Source organism: Thunnus thynnus, chromosome 8 (genome assembly GCF_963924715.1).
Source record: "Thunnus thynnus chromosome 8, fThuThy2.1, whole genome shotgun sequence".
Lineage (NCBI taxonomy): Eukaryota > Metazoa > Chordata > Actinopteri > Scombriformes > Scombridae > Thunnus > Thunnus thynnus.
Window position 1 is genome coordinate 2,961,724 of NC_089524.1, and position 21,459 is coordinate 2,983,182.

The 21,459-nt window shown below is 40.0% G+C and overlaps 1 long non-coding RNA gene across 1 annotated transcript in view; it reads left to right on the forward strand.

The window, feature by feature from the left end:
- The first annotated feature begins 4,903 nt into the window (after nt 1-4,903).
- LOC137187320 (uncharacterized) overlaps nt 4,904-21,459 on the forward strand; it is an 82,732-nt gene continuing 66,176 nt past the window's right edge. Inside the window, exon 1 of the long non-coding RNA XR_010929187.1 lies at nt 4,904-6,071. This is a non-coding gene — a long non-coding RNA (uncharacterized lncRNA). The remainder of the gene's footprint in view (nt 6,072-21,459) is intronic.

A 21,459-nucleotide genomic window follows, 5' to 3' on the forward strand; every position in this document is an offset into this window, starting at 1 on the left:
ATAACACATTTAACAGTATTTACCAGGATATATTAAGTCCTGCAGGGTTCAGAAACCATTCTACTGAATAATACAAAGACAAAAGAGCATCGAGGTTCACATATATCAGGAAAAAGCTGAAAACTTTTAGGTTTAGTTGTAGAAAAGTCAGTGACTGCAGTATAAAACTTACAGTACACTTTCTGGCACTTTTACACCTGTGTTTATACATGTCTGAAGAAAAATCATCTGAAAATATGCTGTCAGAAACAGAACACGAGCACTTTATCAGGAACACCTGTGTAATCTAATGTGATCCAACAACAGCTCTGTCATAAATTAGACTTTTAAGAAGATGAAGAAGTTTTCAGTTGTTGCTGACGTTGTCAGCACTACTTTATGTTTATTATTTTGGTAGTGGGTGGAGTGCATTATACTGAAAAGTGTTCCTGATATTTTGCCCTCCTCATGTATGTTAATGTGGACAAAATATTAGGAACCTCAATAATAAACATAAAGTTGTAGCAGCAGCAGTTCAGAACAGATTCACACTTCTGGCTTTAGATGCTTAATAATAATAATAATAATAATAATAATAATAATAATGATACATTTTATTTGGAGGTGCCTTTCAAGTCACCCAAGGTCACTTTACAAGATATAAAAGCATAAAAGAATAAAAAAAAAACATCAATTAAAACAAAACATCAGCATAAAAACAGGTGAGTGTCCAGTTATAGAGAGTATACCAGTTTGAACAGGTGAGCACCCAGGTTCCAGAGCCTGAGTGCTGAGCAGCCATGATGGTACTGAGGTGTGACGTGGGGATGGATAAGAGTGGAGGGTGAGGGAGGGAGTGTATTCATGAAGGAGCTGGTGGAGGTGAGTCAGTTTATAGGTGAGGAGGAGGTTTTCGTAGTGGATGCGGTATCTTACAGGGAGCCAGTGAAGTCGGATGGGGTGATGCGGTCGGATGATTCGGTACGGGTGATGATCCGAGCGGCCGAGTTCTGAATCATTTACAGTCTGTTGATGAGTTTGGTGGAGCTATAAAACAAGACTCAACACATCAGCATTTAAAATGGTGATTAGTGGACCTTTGACCTGCAAATTCGTGCAGTTGACCTGTAGAAAGCCGACTTGACGCTGCTGACCTCTGAGGGCAAAATGGATGAAGTTTCACTTTTATTTAACTTCTCTGTTAGAGTAGAAACTGACCACAGAAACACAATCAGAGGTGCTTTGTTTCCTCGTTGGCGACTGAGCTCAACTAATAAGCCGACAGGTTTGACCCTCAGCGAGTCTGTTAGTTTCCCTCCTGAATAACTTTACTGAATGAAACGTTGTGTGTGTGTGTGTGTGTGTGTGTGTGTGAGGGAAGTAAACAGTCGAGAGGAAATAGAGAGAAGCTGTGGCAGCTGTTATGATTGGCCGGCGGTCGGCGGTTCGCTCGCCAGCTACAGCAGATCACCGACTAGACACCGGCGAGGAGTCGCTACGTCACCGAGCTTCTACAACCAAACACCAAGCGAAGACGTGCGGATTCATTTCACTGCACCAGAGTTAACGAAAGATAATTTGTTGAATCAAATTAAAACAAATTAAACAAATATTAACAATACGGCGTGTGGATGTCAGTTTAATCAGTGTGCATGGGTGGTATGTGTGTGTGTGTGTGTGTGCTTTCATGCACCTTACAACACACACACACACACACACACACACACAAAGAACTAAAACGAGCCTTTAAAGAAGTGAGAGCTGCACTCAATAAGTCAAAATGTCTCACACACACACACACACACCTGCAGCCTGCAACCACACAAACACACAAACACACAAACACACACTCCTGCAGAAGAAACAAAGCCTTGATGCAGTGAGTAGATTCTGTGTGTGTGTGTGTGTGTGTGTGTGTGTGTGTGTGTCCACGCTGGGCTACAGTGATCAATAATTCAATGAGACTGTGTGGACTTCAAATCCCAATCTAGCCTCTGGCTTCACACACCGTAATGAAGGAATAAGTTTAGAAATGTCTCATTAATCGCCCCTCTGCATCTCTCTCTCTCTCTCTCTCTCTCTCTCTCTCTATCTCTCTCTCTTTCATCACAACTTTTTTTTTTGCTCCCTGAACACTTTTTTTGTTGTTCTGTTCTGCTTGTTTTCCTTCTTTCTGTCAAATCTCTCATTTTCTTTTTTTCCTCCTCTGTTGTTGTACTCTGGATCTCGATCGTCTCACGAGATAAACGCAGAAGCAAACACGTCGAAACACGAGATCAGAACAGCAGATCAGCATCTTTGTTCTCAGTTTCTCTCTGCTGCTCCCTCGTCTCAGGTCTGTTTTTTTATTTTTTTCCTCTTGAGTGCAGCTGAGCTGGCAGTCCAATCATTACCTCCACGCTTGCCGTTGCTCTGTAACTGTAATAGTGTTGTAGCGACGAACTCTCACCCTTTGTGCTTCATCAATGTCACTCACTGAGCCGGAGAACAAGTAGATATTCAATTACCAGCAGGGGTTTGGTTGCGTTGTGAGCATTAAAATGTAGATTACCCAATTAAGCCATAGGAGGGCACTGTTTGATTAGATTAAGACCTGCACAGATCTTTATAAAAGATGATGCTTTTCAAAAATAATTACAGAAAAAGTGCATTTACAATCTGCTCTGCACACAGCAAAGCATTCAAGTGGTTTATTTTTAATATTTTGTTATCTTTATATCCTTAATTAGTCAATTTTTGGAAATATATTCAAATTTACTCCATCAGTTGTGGGCTAAAAAGAAACCTCCCCAAGGGTGCTCAGAGGTTTGGGGTTTATTTCGGGGTGATTTAATTATCTCCTGGCATTGAAAGTGGATCGAGGCTCTGCGATATGAAGGTGAAACGCAGCTCAAACTGTAAAGATTGGCATAATGTACTGCAGCTTTTACTTTATTTATTTTATTTTTATTTAATGGTGTTCCTGGTTTGTGCTCCTCAGGTCAGATGAAGAGAAACTTTAATGTTACAGCATAAATTGATAATTTAGACAACAGTCAGCTTATAAAGAAATGGTTTTCCCCCAGTTTGATGTGGAAGAACTCGACTGGTCTGCACAGAACTCTGACCTCAACCCCAACCTGAGCTGAACGGCTGAATGGGAGCAAATCCCAACATCTGCTGGAAAAGCCTGAAACCAGCAGAGTGTGGCGGGTATGACGTTCAACTATCACATTTCGGTGTTGTGAAATATCGAGCGGCGCTGACGGCAGCGGTGTTACTGACTCCCAGGTGATGATGATGAACACTGCGGTTTGACACAAGGAGCAAAAAGATGAAGGTGGATTTAAGGTGGAGCCCTGAAGATGATTGTCGGTTATTTGACTGGTTTTTATCTGAACAGAGAGAGCGAACAACTTAATATAATGTAAATAAATTAAATATAAATGGCTATGGTGTATCTATAACAGGGATTAACATAGTTGTAAACAGCCATATTACTCCTGAACTCCTGATTATATCAAGAAACAAATATATTTTTGCAAAATGCTGCCATAGAAACTAAATAATCCCTATTTTTAGACTGAAGCTACACACTCAAAACAATGTGCACGTGTCTCTGAATATGTCTCATGCGTCCGTGGGTGTCAGATCACTCAGTACTCCAACAACCCCTGTTATATGGAAGACATCAGTTGTAATCCCAGTTCCTAAACCACACCTATCAGGGCTAAACCATCACAGGCCTGCAGAAAAAACTGTAGATGAAACATTGTTTAAAAGGCAGAAAAGAGTTAACAGAAAGCCTTGGAATCACTAGTAACAGCCACAGATTCTGGAGACTTTCCACTCTTTGCTAAATAAACCACAAGCAGTAAGAGTTGACAACTCAGTCACCCACCATTATTCTCAATACCGGCACTCCACAGTGGTGCGTACTCAGTCCATATCTCTACAACGTGCATACAAACGACTGTCAAAGTCCATCCGCCATTACCGTCTACTTCAACAGCCTGGTCGCCAGAATAAAACGTTGGCAGTTTATATTTCTGCAAACCACAGAAACGTCGAATATCTACATTTCAACCAAGCGGTAACCTCCGGGGCTGTAAAATGAAGCCAGTGTGGAAGTGCCAAAATCTGCAGTTCCTTGAATGGCCACTTGAGGCTCCAAAAGCGAGTCAATCCCCATAGACCCCCATGTTAAAATACCCAACTTTACAGCAGAAATAAACATGTTTACAGCCTGGTACAAAAAACGGTTTTGGTCTCTGTAGCTAATTTCTCCTTTCATGACAACTGTACGGGGGGTGAATTTTTTTTATAACTCACCCGTTAAAATTTTATTAAGCCGCAAAGTTATGCGTAATAAAGGCCATTGCTGCTTTGAGTGACAGGTCTGCCAGCCGCTAGGTGGCTTGTTTCAGCCATTCGGCCCGCCTCTCTGCCCATTTTTGATTGGCTGGGAGTTAGGCAGCGTCACGCACTGCCAAGATGGCGACGGCCGGAGCGGCTCACTTTGAGCTTCAAAACCGCTCTTCAGAAACCAACGGGTGACGTCACGGTAACTACGTCCATATTTTTATACAGTCTATGGTTTCAACACGTGTAATATGTAGCATATTAACATTTCTACAAAACGTATCATATCAACATTAACGCGAGACCACCTCAAAACCAATGCCTGCTTCCTGTTTCAACAGACAAAACTGGGTGTTTTTAGTGAGACATCGTGTTGAAATGTATATATTCAACGTTTCTGTGGTTTGCAGAAACGTTCAATACCAACGTTTTCTTCTGGCGACTGGGTTGACTTCAAATATGCAGATGACACGGCCATTTTAGCACATGGTGTGACGATAACTTTCTCCACCTTAATAACATCTCAGAAACTAAAGAACTGCTCTTTAGCTCCATTAAAACACTGGTCTATCCCCCCAGTCTCACCATCAAAGGAGAGAAGATGGAGGTGTTGGAGTCTTTCAGATACATTGGCATCACACTGGGCAACAACATCAGCTTCCATCAGCATATCATAGATATTTACATGTGTTGTCAGCAGAAACTCACAACCATCTGTAAACTAAACCACCTGTATGTCCGACTTCATCTTCTTCTTCTTCTCCTTTACTGTACTGGAGCATTATTGAGCCAGTTCTTCTGGATGGTGCCATCTGTTTATTTCCACAAGCTTACAGTCACCAATAAGAATAAACTCTTAAATATTTAACCAGCAAACTCGTCGGTATTCCCACCCCCGTCTTATCCGAGTGCGTCACCTCATCCCTGATCCGCAAAGCACTCACAATCACACCTGACCCCGGACCACCCACTCTCCCAGCACTTTACCCCCCCTTCCTTCTAGCTGTAGGTATAAACTACCCAGCAAGAGCTTTGTTCCTACAGAAATACGAGCTTTAAATAAGTAAAACCTCCTCTTAAGTTACAAGAAATCCAGTCTGTGGTGTGTAGAGCGTCAATCCACGTCTTTGTCTCTGTTGTGTGACCTTTGTGATTAAGTATCCCTGTAAATCCTGTGTTTTGTATAACTGTAAAACTCTTCAAATTTAAGAGTTGAATAATCTTTTCTACATATCTTTCCTCACATTGGACTGTATTGGTGTGTGTAGTTCAAATACTTCACATCAACAGATGCAGTATCTGTTGATAATCTCATTTTTTCTCCTTTTATACACAATAAACATGTACATCTGATCTCTGCCTCTGCATTAACAATGAGAGTAAAATAAAAGGGTTACCCCCCTGGTGGACACTGGATGAATTACACCTGTCTTTGTTTCCACTGATTGGAGGTAAACCAGCATCACCTGAGACTGACCCACTTAGACACCAGGAAGTAGTTCCTCTCACTCATGTTGTTTTGGACCCAAACACAGTTTTTGACCACTCTCAACCTGATAAACTGGGGAAATCTTACTTTTAAATGGCAGATAGTTTACTGCACGTCAGAGAGACGACTGAGAGGGGAAACTTGAGTTTCGGATACCTGGATACGTCGTTATCTGAAGGATTTTGGAGCCATTATTTGATTCTTCTATGATCCACCTGTTGGAAGGAATAAGGGAAATCATCCAAGAGACTCTCACACAAAGGTAGGAACCCTTTTCTGGATACTTTGAGGTTTTTATGAGCCAAATGATTAAAGCAGGAGTCAGATTTTACTCTTGATTTGTTCGGTTTGCTTTGGCCGGCGGTGCAGTCACTAGATTATAGAAAAGTCTGGTGGTTTTCTTTTGTCTTTTTGTGGTTTGTGGTTTGATTAATGTAGAGCTGCAACGATTTATCAATTAGTTGTTGAAGAGAAAGTTAATTGGCAACTATTTTGATAATTAAATAACCATTTTCATCCATTTTTTAAGCAAAAAGACCAAATATTTGCTGGTTTCATCCTCTCAAATGTGAGGATTTGAGGTGTTTTTTTGTCTTATATGATGGTAAACTGAATATTTTTAGAGTTTGAACTGAAAAAGACATTTGAAGAAGTAACTTTTGACTTTTTTACTAATTTCTGATCCTCAGGTTAATCAAAAATGAAAATAATCATTAGTTGCAGCTTTAGATTAATGGGGATCTGGTCCAATTTCTCTTTTCTTTATTCTCTTGTCTGGTTTCTTCTTCTTCTTAGTCCTTTGAGACTTACTCTTGATAAAGGTTCACAGAATAACTAAATGAACCTGAACACAACTTAATTAAAGAGAAAAGCCTGTCTGGCAGCATCTTATTATTGTCCAACAGTAATGTTTGAGTTTCAAATAATTTCTGAAAATATTTTCCTTCTGGATGCCTACAGGGACTTTATCCCAAGTGTTCACAGCAAAGACATGCACACAACAAAGAGAATTGGATTTTTTTTTTTCCTCTCCAAATACCCTTCCTCCCCTAAGTAAAGAGAATAATTAAGGTAGTGGCATGTTGAGATTTGCTGTCACTGAGTGAAGCTCTTTGGTGACAAGTCTTTGGTAAAGCTGCTGCTTCTAAAGGAGGCCACAGCTCTTAGGAGAAGCCCTGGAAAAACCTCCCCGGCGAAAAAAAAAACTAACTTTAGTCACATTAAAATGCCATATTAGCTGCCGTCTATATATGCAGATTAGATTAGCTGGGGTGGCCTCATTTCACACTGTAGATCATGAATTGATCATGCATGGAAAGATTGTGCAACGCCGCTCTGTATTACAGCCGGTATGGAATTTCATCATAGACTCAGCTGCACCGTGATTTTTCTTTCTTTTTTTTTTTTTTACAGTAATGTTTTTTATCTAACGGCTGGATGAGAAGCTGTGTTTGTGTGTTAAATGTTGCAGAGTTTATGGATTTTGTATCTGTATCATGTTGCCTTTGATGTGGTTTATACTGATGTAGTTTTTGTCTTTTGACAAAAAAAATGTTTAGTTATTAGTTTGAGTCAGTTTTTTTGTTTAGTTTTTAGTTTTAGTCAACAAAAACAGACATTTCATCTCTGAAATTCAATCTAACTCATTTCTCTCTCACTTTATTCTTATTTTTGCATGTATTAAAGCAACATTACCAGTTAAACCAGTCATACTAATGTTACTCAGGTTTGGTTTCTGTTTCATGAAGCAAGTTTAAATAAGTCTGATTTATACAAAGTACCTTCCTACCCGTAGGCTGCATTTATTGATAACTTTAAATGTAGAATTTAGACCTTCTTAAGAGTCTGCATAGTCCACACAAAAGTCTCACAGTCCACATATCCTTCAAATGCACTGATTGTTTTAGGCTATATGAGTCCTTAAATTAAAGCTGCTAAATGAGTTTGATCCTTGGCTTCAGCCTGAAGATGGAATTACGGTTCTCCGGGCTGCACGTATGCAAATGTACACTGCAGGTTTTACTTTATTTACTTTTATTTTCTTTTATTTGGTGGTGTTCCCGGTTTGGGTTCCTTAATGCTACGGCATAAAATGATAATTTAGACAATTGTCAGCTTATAACTTTGTGTCAGCAGTTTGTGTTTGTCCCCTTTTCTTTTTCAACATGACAGCTGTGCAGCTCCATTAGTAGTTTTTGTCTTTTGACAAAAAATGTTTAGTTATTAGTTTGAGTCATAGTTTTTTTATTTAGTTGTTAGTTTTAGTCAACAAAAAACAGACATTTCATCTGTGAAATTCAATCTAATTTTCTTACTTATTTCTTTCTCACTTTATTCTTGTTTTTGCATGTATTAAAGCAACATTACCAGTTGTACCTTCACAACAGTTCTTCACATACAGAACTGTAGGCTGCATTTATTGATAACTTTAAATGCAGAGCTTAGACCTTCTTAAGAGTCTGCATAGTCTCACAGTCCACACATCCTTCAAATGTGCTAATTGTTTTAGGCTACATGAGTCCTTAAATTAAAGCTGCTAAATGAGTTTGATCCTTGGCTTCAGCCTGAAGATGGAATTATGAAAATGTACACGGAGGTTACTCGGAGACATTCATGTGGCCGTTTCTTTCATACTTTTATGTGGCATATTTTTACGTTTCTGACCTGCTTCCCCCACAGACATCGAATCCAGAAACAAATGTGCTTGACGTGCAGGTCTGCGTCGGCTCCTCTGTGAGTCTCTGCTACCTTTCGTTACCCAAAACACTCATCTCTGTATCTTCAGCAAAGGATAATTTCAGTTTTATAGTGAAAGCAGCGTCGTCACTGTTTGATCTCATTTATAATGTAAAAAAACAAGCTGAGCTAACGGAGGAGTTTATGCTGCTGCTATTCAACAGGTCTCTTCCTGATTGAGTCTATTCTGCTCAGAACAAGACCAGAGGAGTGTAGCTACTATGAGACGAGATTAGTGGGTTAGCGAGGTGTGTTGAGTCTGCAGGGTTTTCAATGTCATGAAGGTGGCTCTCTTTTAACCTGCTACATCACCATGGTAACTTATACTGTAAACTCAACCTGGTCCGGAGCAGGTGATGTTCCGAGTTTCGGGTTAAATTGGCAATAAAAAGCGCCGTTCTTTCACTAACTACCTGATTTGCTGCAAAGTCCGTTTAACACTGCTGGTGCTGCAGCTATTAGAACACTAATTAGAAAATTGATTAGTCTTTTATCAGACTTGCCATTGATTTGATGTCGTATTGTAAATTTGTAATGGTGCAAGAGGTTAGGGTTACTGTGGGATGGGATTTTGTTATAATTGATCAAATAATAATAAAAAAAACTAATAAAAAACAAAACTAATGAAGAAATACTTTGAACAAAAATTTTTTCAAAATTTCACTTTGATTTGGCCAAAATCTAAAGTGATTTCCACTTTTCCTTCATTATGGGACACAGTCAGACCTGAATGCACTTCCTGAGTATAATGTTTAAATCTGCTGCATCAAGTTTAAAGTTTAAGAGCTGTGTATATAAACTAATTACGTTATATTCTTCATAGCTCTCCGTTATAACGATCTGTTCCTCCTGACTGAAGTAAGCGGCATGTGATCGGTCCGTTTTGTGCGGAAAAAGAGTCAAATGATGCGCCAAACGCCCCATTTTATGGGGACGCGCAGAGAGCCTGAAGCAGAAAGTCTGACTTAACAAAGAAACTTCATAACAACCGTCATGATACCAATTATCTCTGATCGAGAGTTTAGGGTTTGTCGAGCCAGCTTGCTTCGTAGTTCAACCTCTCTGCAGTCATTCCTACTAGAAACACGAAAGATCCAAATGAACTTAATGTTAGAATCGCCCTTAACATGATAATGTTATGTTTAGGTTGGCGTATAGAAGTCGGTGTTGCTGTTTCAGAGCATCAGTGTATAAATTTAGTAAAAAAATCTGTTATTTTTTCCTTCTAAAGAACCAGTAACGTTGACTAACGTTGCTTGAAGAGACACATCACTGAGTCACAAGATGTTGCTTTTTAGGGCAACAGGTGAAGCAGTTAAATCACCTTTTTAAAATATATATATATATTTTCAGCAGCAGCGAACACTGTTTTATTAATCTCAACCTACAATGTGTGGTTGGTTGGTGAATAAGAAGAATTATAAGACATTCATTTTCATTTATGTGAAAAATGCTGTCAATGAATATTATCGATCATAATTTTTCTCTTAAAGAAATTAACTCTACATGTTGCAACATAAAGCGCTTCTCTGAGGATGCTGAAATCTTTTCCTTCAACATCAGTTGAGTTGCTCTTTTTGTTCAAAGCCAGAAAAACTCCCAGCTTCACTCAGTAGCCTGGATTCATCTTTGCATCATGCAGTGCGCTTCGAGAGCTTTCCAGCATATATATTTATAAACCTGTATACTGTATATGTGAGCTGACTGGGTTGGGTGGTTCTGTGCTGGCTCTATTTAATGACTATGAAGATACAGATTCTGGGGATGTCAGAAATGTGTGTTTGGATGTCAGTTCATGAGAAGTTTTCTCACTCTTGCCATCAGCAGATTATACAGAATATTTGATTTGCTTCTCCAACCGGAGCTCGTGGGGATTTGGTAATACTGTCAAAAAAAAAGATGTGAGGAGAAGTTGAGAGGAGAGATGGAGAGTGATAGCAGGAGAGAGACGGGCGGCTTTGATCAACAGGAGATCTCTCGCCGGTCTCTCTGGCAGCCGAAGCTCTCGCTCTCCTGAAACAGATTTCTCTCTCTCCGTCTCCTTCCTGTTGTTCTCATCGTCCTTCACTTTACCCTTTTAGTCTCAAACTTACAGCTCTATACGTTCAGATCTACAGTGCGTACAGACTCTGCTTTTAACTTCTGCCTTTGTTCTTTGTCTCTTTGTCTTCTTATAGCTACAAAATCGTCATCTCTCTCTCTCTCTTTCACACACACACACACACACAAGCAAAAAAATACACTATATAGCCCAAAGGTTTTCAAATTAAAAACAAAAAAACTTAAAAATACCACAACACAAGTTTGAACCCTTAGAGAAAGCAGTATCAGAGAGCATCATGGGGCTGGTTTAGCAGGGAAACCATCAGCCGTTACACTGTCACTGGTTCAGGGTGTCACTCTTTGATGATAAACTGTGAAATCTGGGTAATTTCCACATTACAGTTCACCTGGTTCGCACCACGTCAACTGAATGAGAATATTATTCTGACTTGGGAGCGTTCACACGCTATTTCAGGATGGTTCCCACTGCTAGTCTTGTATTTGTAACAGATAAATGGGAATTAAGCCTCAATATATAGTATTTTTATCATGTTGTTCTTAATGGTTGCGATCTTGACTCTCCAATTTAAGGTCCCTGCTGGTGTACGAAAGCCCAAAGTGCTCAATATTCAATAAATAAAAAAGACATTTGTTAAAAAGAATTTCTTCATAATGACCATTAAACAATAGAGACTGAAGCCGAAGTATCAAAATTTAACAGAATTTATTTTCTTGTACAGGAAGGAGCGTTTCGCAGTGCAACACACAGGATGAGGTTTATAAGGCTTATAACAGGGTTTTATTACAGTTCTTTTCTTAATCTATCAAATACAGACTTATAGAGAACATCAACTGACCCCCGGATGACATGTCTCACCCTGTCTCCAATGAATTTTAATTTTTACATCTTCTTCTTTACAAATATAATACTGAACTTCCTTTAACTTTAGCCAATGAGTCTGCTGATGTTGCAGCACAAGACAGGAACAATTCATCATGATCTAGATAAAATAGTAACACTCATACACAGCGCAATCATAATTTTTATAACAACATTATGAAATAAATAATCATATGAATAACTTACTAAAAAAAAATGTATAAATCAACCAATAATTTGTCGATTTCTTCCCGTGGAGCCGACATACAAACTGTTTTGGTTCAGTAAGCTGCAGCTGACAGACGCAGGTCGAGTGAGACGTTAGGAGGCTGCAGAGAGGCAGGCGGAGAGTGTGGATGGACTTTTTTTTTCCCTGCTCGTGATAACGTGTGAGAGGAACAGAAGTGAATCTACAGCTGCCTCTCTTTTGGTCGTTGCCTTGGCGATGAGCATCCATGAATTTAGGTGTCAGAGCTTTTAAAGGAGCATGAAGGGAGGGATGTATGTGTTTGGGTATTTAGTTCAGAATGACTGAATCTACCTTTTAAAGGAAAAACACGTATCATATTGTTTTGGTATTAGTACTGAAACTTGCAACAGCAAAATTTACATAAGAAATTACACTTAAAACACAGTTAATCTGTACATTGAGTTCATTTTTTGAGGGCGGATGGTTATCTGCAGCGCCAGTGTGGAGGCAGTAAGACTGAGGTCGTCGATACTTGTGTGTATTTGTGTGTGTGTGTGTCTCTGTGTAGGTGTGTGTGTGTAGGTGTTGTTCTCCTAGGTGCTCGGGCTGTGAAGACAGTGCAGTGTTGATGGACTGAACTCCATCTGTGAGTTCACGAGTCTTTGTTTGCTTCTCCGGTCAGCCAGGTCTGTGATGTGAAATATGCCGTCATTGTATTTCACTCCTTTTTGAAATTCTCCATCAAAAAGGCTCTGCACAGCTAAAAAGTCAGCGTTTATTATTTTATACTATGAGCCACATACACAGTACACAGTTTTAATTCAAAGCATCAGCATGGGTTCCACTCTGCAGCATCTGTTTGCCACTTATTTAGGTTACATCATAAGGCCATACGGCTTATTTTTACAGACATTCTTTTATATCTTGTCAATAGAGCTCTTTTGTGAACTGAATATTATGTTGAAATAAACCACTTGTGTTATATAAATTCTGCTCCTTTTCATCGTGGCCCTGTGCTGCTGGACATGACCGATGCTATGGAAACGTATCTGTTGTTGACAGTCTATCTACAGTCCTTGGTTGCCGCAAAGGTTTTCCAGTAAATACTTGCAAATACAGAAAATTAGTCTGCGAGGTTTGACCTTCCTTACAGCAAGGATTGAAGGGAGCAAACATTTCTGTTAGGCGCACTCTGCTCCGAGCATCCTGTGTGATAAATAACTGCATAATTCGAAGGATGGTGAAGCTTTTATTTTGCCTCTTGACTGAGGACATGACAAGGCTAAAATTCTCTTTTAATTAAGCAACGTTTGCTCAGTCTGTAACAGTACTGACTTTAAAGCAACAACAATTTAAAGTAACACAGTGAATCACAGAGAATTATCAGTGACTCTGCAGCTCCTCTCGGCTTTACGGAGCTTTATAGTGAGTTTCAGCTCATTGTTTATCCGTCCGGCTGCAACTTTTACTGTTCTGGTTCACTCTCAGCGCTCTCATAGCGTCATTTTCAGAGAAAAAGCTCTAAAAAAAGCCACTGTACACTACCTGCTCAACACCAAACGGCAAACAGACACAGTTAGCTGTAGACTAGCTGGTGAATATAGTGGAGCATTTAGCAGCTAAAGAGCCAGATATTTCCCTCAGGAGTTGGTAGAGAGCAAAAACAGAGCTAAAAGAGAGTGAATATTGGACTTACATTCACCAGGTGGACAGAAACACGACTCCACATGAATGATAATGTTGCTGCATAACTGCTGGATGTGAAAACAAGCAACTGTTTGCTAACAAGTTCAACATATTAACTTATAAGATGACGATATGTCCCTCAGCTGCATTTTTTTGATCAGGAGCGAGACGAGTTTTTGGAACATATTTGGCACATACCAACAGATGACTGAGCAATAAACATCATAACTGATTTATATTTGACAGTTCAGTCAGTAGGTGAGAAATTGTAAGAAAAGTGAAAGAGGAAAAATGTACTTGATAGTTGTTTGTTAACTAAAGCTATATGTAAATTACCTTTTGCACTCTGTGATTATTACATATAAACCTCGGAGGAGAATTATGGAAAAAAGGCTTGAGCTGTGTCTCAAATCACATACTTCTGTCAGTACACTTTCATGTAGTACACAGTGTACATTATGTACTTACTGGTGTAGTGTGCAAATTTTGACAGGGTAGTGTTGTCTCAAATCAAACACAGCCGTTCTCGACTTACCGGAAATGACGATCGCAAATTAGCATTAGCTAGCGTTAGCATTAGCTAGCGTTAGCATTCGAACAACCAAATCATTACAGACTGCTAAATTAACCCAAAAAACATACTGATGGCTTATATCTGACAACAGTACAGTGGTGCTTAGTGCTAAAAACACATGTATAACTTACATTTGTATGACGTACCCAGCCGCCATTTCTAGATTGAAAAGTGGTCCCTCCCCTTCCACTACGTAGCCAAGATGGCGACCATTGAGGGGCGAGAAGTGTCCATAGTTCCACACTCAACTTTTTTTGAGTGCACCATCCGGGTACTCACAGTGCCCTACATTTCCCCATACTTCTCAGTGTGAACGCACTTATGCACTCAAAATGTTAAGTGTAAGTACAGAAGTATGCGATTTGAGACACAGCATCGGTTTAATGTTACTTGATTACGATACCTGCCCTGTTAGCACAATTTAGCTAAAGTAGCTAATGGTAGCCTAAAGTGTGTTAAAGTGTGCAGCGCTCAGTGTTCCCAGTAAGCTAGCGTTAGCTTCAGTCCAAGGTAACAAGGCGTGTTTCCAGAGCGTGAAAGGCAACACCCCGAACTCCTTATGTGGAAGGTCCTGGCTCCAAATGGAAAAGATGCCGTCGACCATAAGCTGCAACTTTGGGCTCCAGTGAAACCAACGGGTGAGGTCACATCTTGCTACCATAGCACCATCCGGGTACTCACAGTGCACTGCATTTTCCCATACTTCTCATTGTGAACGCACTTATGCACTCAAAATGTTAGGTGTAAGTACAGAAGCATGCAATTTGAGACGCAGCATTAGTTTAAAGTCAATTTAACCTACAGTAGAGGGTTAAGAGAGATATGTCAAGTCATCCATTATTATCATTGGTGTATCTACTGAAAAATCAAACAGAACCAGAGCAAAAGGAAAACAAACTTCAGGTGCAGGTTACCTACGGTGGAGTTTTCAAACGGAGAGCCATTTGAATGGCTGTGGGTCTCTCGTTACAATATTTATTCCTGCGGAGACTTTCTCCAGACCTTCTCGTGCTAGAAGAGAATAGATTAGCCTCTACAGGATCCGGTCTCGCACATTAACAGGCTTGTCCTTTTCCCATCCTTCTCTAATTTCCCTCCCATCTACTTAAAGTAACCTGACAGAAGGGGAAAAGATTCTTAAACCAATAGTCTGTGATTCAGAGACTCATTGGCTCACTCCTGGATTTGGACCAAATCCACATTAAAGCCAATCTGCTGCAGGTACAGTAAAACAGTAATCCTGCATGTCTGTATTATTAGTGTACCGTCCCACCAACGTCCTCATGATCCCAACGTATCAACACTAATGCTGCTGAGAAGTTTGAATCTGGTTAGTAATCTACTTAATCCAAGTTTAATCTCTACTGGCTGCAGTGCTCTGTCCTTTTTTTTAATGTGTTGTTGGAAAGTTTGAAATGTCTGGAGGGACCCTGAGATGGTTTGGAGGCAGGAGGATTAAAGCTGATGCATGACAAGCAACACATGCTGCTAAAGTCTTAGCTGGGAAAACATTTTGTAACAGGATATTAGAAAAAACAAATCTTTTTTAGCTGTCTCATTTATCAGTTTTTGTAAGTTTTTATTGAGACTATTAATGTGTCTTGATTTGTCACTGTAGGATACTCTAAAGTTTAATTCATGGCAACAAAGAGCAACTCCTCACTAAATCATGTGTGCAGTAAAATCATCACTGTGCTCATGATCATCACAGGTGTTCAGCCGTGTTTGAATCCAGGATTTTTAGCAACGAGACTTCTACACCAAGAAACAAAATGTTTTTATTTTTGAAGGCAGTGATAAACGAATGAATCATTTTCTGATCTTCTAGTGACTCATGTGAGCGTTCCTCCATCACTGTTACAGTTAAAGATCTGTTGGGTAAAAAATGTACTTGGTTAAAGTTTGTAATGGATTAACTGGTTGAAAACAAACACGTTCATCTCTCTATAAATCTATATTTATATACTGTGTCTCTTTAACCCATAGGAATCCAGTTCCAACCCTTTCAGTGTTCTGGAAAATTCCTTATACAGCTTTATCCTTGATTTTAACTCATGAAGTCCCTAAAGTGACATCTACTGAACATCCTGGTGCAGTCATGTGACAATGTGTGAATCTGTGTACCCATGACATCACTTCCAAAATGGCGGTGAGCCTGGTCAGCAAATGTGACAGAACTAGCTAATTTTAAAAAAGCTTGTTTATTGTTACTAAAGGTAGGTTTCAACACATTTAACAATTCTGATGCTTTAATAAGACGTCCTGTATTACATTTAACCTGTTCTGAACACATTTCTTGAACAAATTGATATAAAACAAGTTAGGGAAATATCGTTATGACATATATGTTACATTACAGGTCTTTGACATTGAAGGTAGATTCAGAAATGTGTTCCTTGTGCTCCATTTGGTCTGTTTTATATTCCCCATAATTTTCCTTTAAGGAGAACTGGGTCCGGGTTCTTATGGGTTAAGGCCCCCCGCCCGATGATGAGCACACTCTGTTCTGATTGGTCATCTTCAGGAAGCTTCCTCCGGCTCCAGAGGCTACATAAACAAACATTAGTCGGATTTCACTACTTTTTCTCCTTTTCAAATACATACGTATACGTTCAAGCCTGAAGCAGATCCAAAATGTGAGAGTAGACAATGTAAACAACCTCCGCTGACGTCATCTCATCAGGAAAGTTTAAAAAAAAAAAAAAACATGACAAATGAAGCTTTCAGAGCAGGTTGAAGCCCTGGTTTTTGTCTTACAGGGAACAACAACACATCTGACATCATAACAGTGTATAAATAAAAAAAACATTATCTCAGGATTTGTAGTTTGGCAGATTCAAACATAAAAGAAGTGGAATTTCTTTCCAGTTAAATTTTTTTTTGAGAGAAAACTATTCATTTTGTTTTAAAGGTGAAATATGTAGTGACCAATATTTATTACAGGTCGTAAGTGTCAAGGGATGTCTGAGATTTTAGTAGACTGTATTCATTTCATTTCACTCTGAATCACAAATGTCAACCTGCTGAAGTAACTGGGATTCATCCTCTGGGGAACTTGAATGCCTGTAAAAAAAAAATTTCATGTCAGTCCATCCAACAGTTGTTAAGATAGACTGACTGACCAACGCTGCCCTCCTTAGCCACGCCACGCCACGCCGCTAGCTAATAAAATCCTTTTTTTATGTGTGACAGCGAGGAACCTCAGTGAAAAACAATGTGTTATGATCTGTTATACACATCATAACAGTGTATAAATGACAGAAAAACACACACAAAAAAACATAATATCTGTCCTTTGAGATTAAGGAAAAGAGATTTTTCTTTTCTCTTATCTCAGGATTGTAGTTTGGCAGATTCAAACAGGAAAAGAAGTTGAATTTCTTTCCAATTAAACATTTTTTTTTTGTTTAAAGGAGAAATATGTTGAGACAAAGTTTGAATATTTATTACTGGCTACTGGAGGAGATTTGAGTAGACTGTATTCATTCAGCTCATTTTAACTCTGAATCACAAATGTCAACCTGCTGGTGGCGCTAGAGGGAAAGTCAGAGGATTGTTGGAGTAACTGGGATTCATCCTCTGGGGAACATGAATGCCTGTAAAAATCCATCAAATAGTTGTTGAGATATTTGAGTTTGGACCAGAGCGGTGGACCGACTGTCATCCATAGCCACGCTGCTGCTGATAAAATCCTTTTTCATGTGTGACGGCGAGGAACCTCGGTGAAAAACGACGTGTCCGACTAAATATTATTGAAATGTTGTTACGTGCCCCGTTGGCCTCGCGGAGGTAGGAGAGTACAAGGGGGGGGGGACCGATGCTGAAATGAATCCTTTCTCTTTTCCATCCTGCGTTTAAGAGACAGCTGTGAAATGAAGATGTTAATTATTCATGGAGTAATATGTATATATTTAAACTGCAGGAATGGAGACAAGCATCCATTATTCAGCATGCCTGGGCTTTTTATGAGATTTATCATTATTAAGTGAGACCGTGTGGGCGGTAGAAGTGGACACAGGAGGACGAGTGTTAAGATCTATGTATGTGTGTTTGCCGCGTTCAGAATCATAAATCACCCAAGTTGATCTCCTCTGTGTGTGTGTGTGTGTGTGTGTGTGTGTGTGTGTGTGTTTAAGTAAATTTCACTACTATTTAATTATTGCAGGGTGTCACCATTAACATTTAGAGCATGTGTGTGTGTTTGCAGGATGTATGAGTTGCATATTTTTTTTGCATATTATTGAGTATTTTGTGCTTGTTTAAATATTTTATGTGTGCATTGTATACTGTGTGTATGTGGGTCTGTCATGAGCTACTTTTGGGGACAAATTCCAGACCAGTTGACTGGGGACAACTTGTCCAAGTGGGGATTGCCGTGCCCCCGATTGGGGGGGGAAAAAGCTGATTTTTGGGTCAGCGGTTATGTGTAGGGTTTGGGTAAGTCACCAGGAAATTAATGTAAGTCTATGTAATGTCCCCAAAAGTGACCTAGGACAACGAGTGTGTGTGTGTGTATGTGTGTGTGTGTGTGAGTGAGTGTGTGTGAGAGAGAGAGAGAGAGGGAGAGAGAGACAGTTGCTGGGCAGTCACATTACCAACAATCATGACCAGAGTCCACTAATCAATACTTCCTCTACCATGCTAGTCACACCTTACAGCCTCCTTAGTGAGTTTCCAAGTCTATTGAAATGCTAAATTAGACCCTGTGTGTGTGTGTGTGTGTGTGTGTGAGAACCTCTATCAACAATTTGATATTCCTGATTGTGCCTTTTATTCAGCCGTGCAGAGCAGTAATGAGTTTACTGAGTTTCTAATGCGTGAAATTCTCTGTACTGAAGTCCAGCCTGTTACTGGTTTCTAACACTAAATGCACCTTTTATTCCTAATTATTTCTTCTGGTGTTCAAGACCAAAAAAAAAAACAAGATACAAGGATGTTTTTGTGAGAAATGCATGCATATTCATATACATTCATAGCTCATACATACTGTAAGCTGTATAGCATAAATCAAGCATCAAGCAATGAACCCGCCATTGTCAAACATCTGCAGTAGAATATGGGCTACTAAAAAGCTCAGTGACCTAAATTTAACATGACACTGTCATAAGATGCCTTTTTTTTTTTTTTTTTTGACAAATTTCTGCTGTGCCACAGTAGATTTGTCAACAGCAAGTGCTGTTATTGTGGAGCGGAAACATTTAAGAGCAACAACAGGTCACACGAGCTGACAGAATGGGACCATCAAGTTGCTCGTCTTTGGTTTCGACGCTTGCTATCGAGTTCCCAACAAGCGGTAACCTCTGCAGCTGAAAAATGAATGTAGAGCAGATGTGCTAAAAACTGCAGTTCCTCAATTGGCCACTTGAGGCCCATATTAAAATGCCCAACTTTACAGCAGAAATAAACATATTTACAGCCTGGTATAAAAAACGGTTTTGGTCTCTATAGCTAATTTACCCTTTTATGACAACTGTACGGGGGTTGAATTTTTTATAATTCACCCATTTAAATGTTATTAAGCCATAAATAAGGATGTGGCTGCTTTGAGTGACAGGTCGCTAGCCGCTAAGTGGCTTGTGTCAGCAACAAGGCTTCATTCAGCCGCCTCAGCTCCACCTCTTTGCCCATTTTGGATTAGCTGGGAGTTAGGCGGACTCACGCACTGCCAAGATGGCAATGGCCACCCGGCCGTCACCAGAAACCAGAAACCAATGGGTGATGTCATGGTGGCTACGTCCATATTTTTTACAGTCTATGGTTCCCAACTGCCTCAGATGCAACATCAGCACAAGAACTGTTTGTCAGGAACCATGGCCAGCCAACACACAAGCCTAAGACCACCAGGTGGAATCCCACTCATTGACTGTAGTGGTGTAAAGCCACCACTAAGCTCTCAGTGCAGTCCGTGTAGAGATCCACACACAAGCGGCAACCCCCGGGGCTGAGAAATGAAGCCAATGCAGAAATGCCAAAAACCTGCATTCTCTCTAATGGCCATCAGGGGGCGACCCAACTGGCTGCAAAAAGAAGTCCAATTGTATGTCTATGAGAAAGTGACCCTACTTCTCTCTTGATTTATTACCTCAGTAAACTGTTTCCTAATGAATTTATGATCTCAATCACTAGTTTCAAGTCTTCTTCAATACAGCATGATGTTAATTTTGTAAATTATGGTCACATTTAGAGTAAAAAAGATGATAAAACAGTATAATCTTTAGGGCGTGGCTACATTGTGATTGACAAGTCGCTACCACGGCGACAACGTTGATTACGTAACGTAAACATTGCGTTTAGGTGTAGCTGCTGCTATTTCACAGTGTGTTTTTAGTTCATTAAAGTTAATTGATCGCCTAAAGAAAGCCTTGTTCAGCATTTGGTTTTAATAAAAGACCCACCAATTAGTCGGATGATCAGTTTTGTTAATTTTGTTTTAACGGTTTTAGGCCTGTTTTTCGCTAGCGAAAATTAGCATTAGCATTAACATGATCACTGTTAATCATAGATTGTAAATGCACTGTGCTAACAGAGTTAGCAGATAGCGCTATGGTCAGCTACACCCTCTCGTCCAAATATGGTCACTTCTGGCTCCAAAAATCAAACATGGCGACGGCCAAATCAGAGATGGCGATGGTCAAATCGCTACACACGAGGCTTCAAAACGGCAGTTCACAAACCAATGGGTGACGTTGCGGTGACTACGTACATATTTTTTACAGTCTATGCCCACAGTCTACTCTGCAGGTGTGTGTGCACCGTCCCTAACTACTAATATTCATGCAAGCCGTGCACGCTGTGACACTGTAGCGGGCGCTGTGGACTAATTTACAGCAAGCACACAGGAAGGCTGCTGTAGTTGCCTGATATCAGACAGAACTGGACTCGGTGGAGTGGGCGGGTTCAAGGGTCTGGACCCAGATGACTGCTGCAGAGGAAGAAAGTGAAATGTGACGGTTTTTAGTCAAAACTTTCATGTCACCACTGTACAGTGCTGTTTTTAACTTTCTTTTTTCTTTTTCTACTTTTTGTCTATAAAGACACATCAGTTATCTTTGTGCATTGGAAGGAGGCAGAAGAGGAAGTGATTGGGTCAGAGGTCCCTCAGACCAACAAGGAACCAGCCAGACCGCAATGTTTCAGATTTCCAAAGGCACACACCAGGTCTGCACACTGGCTGCAATTTTTAATATTTGTGTAGGTTTGTGGGTGCACAAAGAAGCGAGCAACAGACCTTTGACTCTGAATGGCAGGAAAATCTTACCTGCCAACTGTTACTATGGAGAAGGAAGAGACGGCTGATGTTTTATATATGATATTTTACACACCGAAGTTCTTCCAAGTTCCAAAAGTTTGTATTTGCTCACAGGGTTAATGTCTTGCTGAAACTGGAAAGGCAAAAAGGGCCAGCTCCATATAGAAATGGTTTTCCCAGTTTGGTGTGGAAGATCTTGACTTGCCTGCACAGAGTTCTGACCTCATCAGTGTTTGACCTCACTGATACTCTTGTGGCTGAATGGAAGCAAAACCCTGCAGCCAGGTAACAA